Source organism: Globicephala melas, chromosome 4 (genome assembly GCF_963455315.2).
Source record: "Globicephala melas chromosome 4, mGloMel1.2, whole genome shotgun sequence".
NCBI classification, from domain to species: domain Eukaryota; kingdom Metazoa; phylum Chordata; class Mammalia; order Artiodactyla; family Delphinidae; genus Globicephala; species Globicephala melas.
Genome location: NC_083317.1, coordinates 113,555,091 through 113,562,138, shown reverse-complemented (window position 1 = coordinate 113,562,138; position 7,048 = coordinate 113,555,091).

The window sequence follows — 7,048 nt, the reverse complement described above, 5'->3', positions numbered from 1 at the left end:
TAGTAATTCATGATATGTAGCCATTTGAAATGTACATACATTTAGTCTTTGACAGTCTGATGTTACCCTTTGAAGTTTGACAATTATGAGACATACAGCAGCCAGAACTCTTATTTGCAGATGACAGAAATTGACCCTGGTTCTCTTAAGCAGAAGAGATTTTTATAAGAAGTTTAGCAAAGGCTCATGGAGTCAATGACAAGCTGGAGACCAAGATTTGGGAACTGAATAAGAATTAGGATAGTTATCAGAGAATCATAAAGAACAAGCAAAATAACTGTCTTTTTGCAGGAGCCATCTCAACAGGAAGCCACCAGCTTCATTTGCTTCAGATAGAAGCATCTGATTGACTGACGCTTTGTCATGTTCCCATACCGCCTTGGGTGGCAAAAGAGTGCTTAAAACACAGTTGGTTCTTGAATGTTGAAGGAGCGAATGAATAAATGAACAAATGAAGTTGTTGAATGTTTAATGATAAAAATATATTTGGCTTAAGCCACTTCTGTTTTCAAGACCATATTCTGAATTTCATTTGATCTTCTGACAATTTCAAAGGGCTAATGGGAGTCACAGATCATTATTTTCCACCCTCAATTCAATGGGTCATTATAACCAACTCCATTTTATTTCAGCCCCTGTTTATCCTCCTCCAGAAAGGAGCAAGCTGGACTGGGCTGGATAATATTAAGAGGAGGCAGGATGTAAGTTAACTTACTAGGTCTGACTTCCATTCTCCTCAAAGATCTCTTGAAATTTCATGTGAGGGATAGGCACAAGAAGCAGCAGAAAAGCATTAAGAAGAGAGTTCTGAGTGTATTGAGAGCGTTTGGAATAAAAACATATATGAAGATATAAGTATCCTAAGTTGATTTTTTAAACGGATGTTTTGCTACATACTGTCTTTCTACCTAGATCAGACATGTTGTCCACAGAAGCCCTAAATGTACCATTTATTTTGAAATATATGTTAAAGCCTACCCTGAGTTCTGTCCACAGTGACCATTCCAGATGACTGCCCCTTGGTGAGAAAAGACATCTTCTCTCTTCTCTATTACATACTCTCTCTGGGTGAGTGCCTTCAATCCCTGGGCTATAAATACCAGCTCTATACCAGCGACTTCCAACTTCTTATCACCAGCCCTGACACACTCCGGAAATTCAGGCTCGTATTTCCAGCTGCCAAATTGAGATCTCTAAAAAGTAACACAGCCAAAACAGAATTCTTGATTTTCCCCCAAATCTACTCCTTCCTGATCCTTCCCAATCTCACCATCAAGTTACTTAACCCAAAACTTATTGATCCTTCTCTTCCTCAACCACAATTACAGTCTGGCAGTAATTGTGGTCTCCGACTAGAAAACACACCACTGATATAACCAGTCCTTTCCATCTGCACAGCAACCAGCCAGACAGCACAAGCTACCTGATCTCTTGCCTGGATGACCAGGGTAGCCATCTAACTGGCTTCCTTTCATTTGCTCTTGACCCCTAAATCCATCCTTCACCCAGCAACCAGTGTTATCTTTCTAAAATGAGCATCCAATCATATCACTTCTATGATTCACACCCTCTCACGACCATCCACTGCACTTAAAATAACATCAAACCAAACTCCTCTCCCTGGTGTCTAAGCCTTACAATATCTGACGCTGGCCGAGGAATCCAACCTCATTTAGTATCATTTTCTATTAGATCTAATTCATACATGCTTTCTTGTGGTCCTTTGAACCACAGAAACTTTGCACTGTTTGTTCCCTTCGCTGGGTGCTCTCCTCCCTGAGCATCATATGACTGACTCCTTCTTATCACTGGGATCTCAGTTTAAATATCTCCTCCTTACAGAAACATTCTCTAGGTATCCAGTCCAAGGTAACCTCTCCATCACTCTCTATCCTATCACATTCTATTTGATCTTATAGTCCTTGCTTAGTATATTAGATTGCTAGGGCTGCCATAACAAAGTACCATAGACTGGATAGCTTAAACAACAAAAATTTGTTTCCTTACAATTTGGGGGGCCAGAAGTTGGAGGTAAAGGTGTGAGTAGGGTTGTTTTCTTCTGAGTCCTCTCTCCTTGGCTTGTAGATGGCTGCCTTCTCACATGGTTTTCCTTCTGTATATGTCTGTGTCCTACTCTTCCCTTCTTATAAGGACACCATTCACATTGGGTTAGGGCCCAACCTAGTGAGTTCATTTTAACTTATCTCTTTAAAGACTATCTACAAATACAGTCACACTGTGAGTTACTGGGGTTAGGATCTTAACATACGAATTTTAGGGGAACATATTCAGTCCATAAAACCTATTTGTTTATTAGTAAATACCAGACATACACCCACACCGCTACTTCAAATAGAAAATAAGTTCCATAAAAGCAGGGACATTACTTGTCTTGAAAACCATAATATCTCCTGCACTGAAATGTGCCTACATACAGCGGGTATAATGTATATAAAGTCTAGCATAACTTGCAATTCATTCATTTATTTATTAATATAAGAATTACTTTTGGAAGAGTATTGACTATTAATAAAGGTCATGATTGATTGTTTATTTTTTACCCATAACTTCTTTTTTAAAATATGTATAATAAAACAATTATTTAAATTTAAAATAGACTTTTTAGTTCCACATTCCTAATAATTTCACAATATGTACACTTTAAGAGACATTTAGGTTCAAATTGCTCCTAGAAATATTAGTGACATGGGGGAAAAGAAAGAGACAGATTCCATTTTACTTCAGTAAAATCAGTTCATGTCTAAGTTTATATTCAAATTCTACATAGAAATCTTTCCCATGTTACTTTCATCAATCCTTTGCATAAAATTTGTTTATAAAAAAGAAAAACAGTAATTTTTATAACTGGAAGGAATATTAATTTATTCAATAGATTAAAATCCCTATTTAGTAATTTAAGTGAAAGGTAGTCATTTTTCTTCAGTGTTGTTATACTAACTATGCCATCAACAAAAAATAATTTGAATGAGTCAAAATACTATATATGTGTTACCTAACTTGTCCCAATGACTTTACTTTTAATTGACTATACTTTCCGCTTTGACTCACAGAAAAATAAACACTGTAAAGTACCACATTCAGAAATAAGAAATTTCAGAAGCTAAAGATACTATATTGTCTCCATTGAAAGCACAAAAAAAGGATTTTGATTTCTCTAACCCCAAAATATGTGCAACTTCTTCACAGTCAGGGTAGTTAGGTGACTGGATTACAGGCCCCAGAGCCAGTCTGACTAGGTCTGCTCCATCACTTGTTAAATGTGAAAGAGCTTGGAAGGCAAATATGCTCCCCACTATACCACCAAGGCATAAATGTGAGAGATCTTAAACAAGCTTTCTAACCTCTCTGCACATTAAATATCTCATCTCTAAAATGAAGATAATAATGGCACCTATCTCATAAGGTATTATGTTGCTATGAAATTTAATCGAAGTTATATAGGGCAAAGTTTAGCACAGAATCCTGAACATGGTAAATCCTTTAAGTATAACTATTATGTTTATTAATAGACTAAATTACTTTGAAGTTTTTATTTTAATTAAAAAATTAGCTTCAAATATAAAAGACAATCTAGATACTGTCAGTTCTCTGTGTTGAAAGATACAAGACATTTAGACGTTTGCAGTAGGAGAGTGTTATTAAAAAGAAGAAAATAAAAGAGTTCTGAGATGGGACTTTAAGCTTGTGCCCCATGGTCACTTGCCAGTTTTCAACCTGATTTGAGGCCCCATCAATCAAACAAAAATAAATAATTAGATTTTTATACAAAATTGGTATTAATTTTATATTTTAAATTGTTTCTTAGGTGTTTTATCAATTAAATTATAATTTTATGCTATCAGAAACAACTGAAACAAAACCCCAATTTTTCCAAGGTAAGAAGGAAAATATTATAATAGCATTGAAATTCCAGTTAAGAAATATGGAACAGTGAGAATGAAAATTACATGTAAGATGTGGAAATTTCATAAACATCAAGGGGTCTACCCACCCCTCTGACTTAGTTTTGATGATATGCTATTTTGAGCAAGATGGCTAAGTATTTCTTCAGATAAATTAGAATGACAAGTGCTAAAACATAATAAATGCATGCTAAAGAGTAATCAAATGCAGTAATCAAGACAGTGGTGGTATTGGCAAAAGAAAAGACAAATCAATCAATGGAACAGAACTGAAAGCCCAGAAATAAACCCACATAAATATAGTCAACCGATTTTTGACAAAGGAGCAAAGGCAAGGCAATGAAGCAAAGACACTGTTTTCAACAAATGGTGCTAGAACAGCTGGACATCTACATGCAGGAAAAAAAAAAAGGAATCTAGACAAGGGCCCAACATCATTCACAAAATTTACTCAAAATGGATCACAGGTCTAATGTAAAATGTGAAACTAAAACTAGGAGAAAAATCTAGATTATCTTGGATTTGGCAATGACTTTTTAGATAGAACACCAAGGGACTTCCCTGGTGGTGCAGTGGTTAAGAATCCACCTGCCGGGCTTCCCTGGTGGCGCAGTGGTTGAGAGTCCGCCTGCCGATGCAGGCAACATGGGTTCGTGCCCCGGTCCGGGAAGATCCCACATGCCGCGGAGCGGCTGGGCCCGTGAGCCATGGCCGCTGGGCCTGTGCGTCCGGAGCCTGTGCTCCGCAACGGGAGAGGCCACAACAGTGAGAGGCCCGCATACCTCAAAAAAAAAAAGAATCCGCCTGCCAATGCAGGGGACACAGTTGGATCCCTGGCCCGGGAAGATCCCACATGCCGCGGAGCAACTAAGCCCATGCACCACAACTACTGAGCCTGTGCTCTAGAGCCCATGAGCACAACTACTGAGCCCACAACTACTGAAGCCCATTCGCCCTAGAGCCCGCACGCTGCAACTATTGAGCCTGCGTGCTGCAACAAGAAGCCCATGCGCCTACAGCCCGTGGCCCCCACCAAGAGAAGCCACCGCAATGAGAAGCCCACGCACTGCAACGAAGAGTAGCCTCCACTCGCTGCAACTAGAGAAAGGCTGCACGCAGCAATGAAGACCCATTGCAGCCAAAAAAAAAAAAAAAAGATAGAACACCACAGGCACAATCCATGAAAAAAAGAATTGATAAGCTGAACTTCATTAAAATTAAAAATTTCTCTGTGAAAGAAAATGTCAAGAGAATGAAAAGACAAGCCACAGACTGGGAAAACAATATTTGCAAAAGATACATCTGAGAAAGGAATGTTATCCAAAATATATAAAGAACTCTTGGACTTCCCTGGTGGTCCAGTGGTTAAGACTCTGCACTTCCTATGCAGGGGGCGCAGGTGTGATCCCTGGTTGGGGAACTAAGATCCCACGTGCCACGTGGCTCCGCCAAGAAATTAAAAAAAAATTATATATATATATATATATATATACACACACACACAGAGAGAGAGAGAGAGAGAGAGAGAGAGAGAGAGAGAGAGACATATATATACAAAGAACTCTTAAAATTCAACAATAAGAAAACAAACAACCTGACTAAAAAATGGGCCAAAGACCCTAACAGACACCTCACCAAAGAAGATACACAAATAGCAAATAAACATATGAAAAGATGCTCCACATCATATGTCATCAGGGAAATGCAAATTAAAACAGTGAGACACCACTACACACCTATTAGATGGCCAAAATCTGGACGCTAGCAACCCCACAAGGCTGGTGAGAACAATGAGACTAATGAGTATGGAGTAACAAGAACTCCCACTCATTGCTGGTGAAATATAAGATGATAAAGCTACTTGGAAGGCAGTTTGGTGGTTTCTTACAAAATTAAACATACTCTTACCATATGATCCAACAATTGCACTCTTTGGTATATACCCAAATGAAACTAAAACTTACATTCACACAAAAACCTGCACATGGATGTCTACAGCAGCTTTATTCATAATTGCCAAAGCTTGGAAGCAACCAAGCTGCCCTTCAGTAGCTGAATGGGTAAATAAACTGTGGTACATCTGGACAATGAAATATTATTCAGTGCTAAAAAGAAATGAGCTATCAAGCCATGAAAAGACATGGAGGACATTTAAATGCATAATACTAAGTGGAAGAAGCTGAAAAGCCTACATAGTGTATGATTCCTACTGTGTGATATTCTACAAAAGGCAAAACCATGGAGACAATAAAAAGATCAGTGATTTTCAGGGATTAGGAGACAGGAAAGGATGAATAACAGGAGCACAGAGAATTTTTAGGCCAGTGAAAATACTCTGTATTGTACTAAAAAGGTGGATACATGTCATTATAGATTTGTTCAAATCCACAAAATGTACAGAACCAAGAGTGAATCCTCATGTAAACGATAGACTTCGGGTGATTACAATATGTCAATGTAGGTTCATCACTTGTAAAAAATGTACCAACTCTGATGGGAGGGTGTTTATAATACAGAAATCTATGTATCTTATATTGGGGTAGAGGGCATGTGGGAAGTCTGTGTATCTTCCACTCCATTTTTCTGTGAACCTAAAACTACTCTAAAAAATAAAGTCTATTAAAAAATAATTTCTTAAGAAAGAGTAGCCAAGTGAAAAATTATGAGATTGCCATATTTATAATTAGATGTCAATTTTGATGGTGTTATAACCTGACTTATAATAATATTATAAAACACCAGAATGGAAAATATTTAAATGATATTGTGCTCCAAATATATGCATTTCTTCATTTTTTTTTTTCTTAATTTTTTTGGCCATGCCACGTGGCTTGCAGGATCTAAGTTCCCTGACCAGGGACTGAACCCGTGAACTCGGCAGTGAAAGCACAAAGTCCTAACCACTGGACCACCAGGGTATTCCCCAAATCTAAGCATTTCTCATTATTATTATTTAATTATTATTATCTTATTTTATTCCTGAGCACACTACTTTTTCATTAAAAATAATCAACACCTGCAGGTACTAGATATAAGAGAAATGCATTCAGCAGTCTGCAAAAAGGCATTAATTAAAGGTTGTACAGATCAAAAACTGAAACAATTGGTACTCTAGACTTAGATTA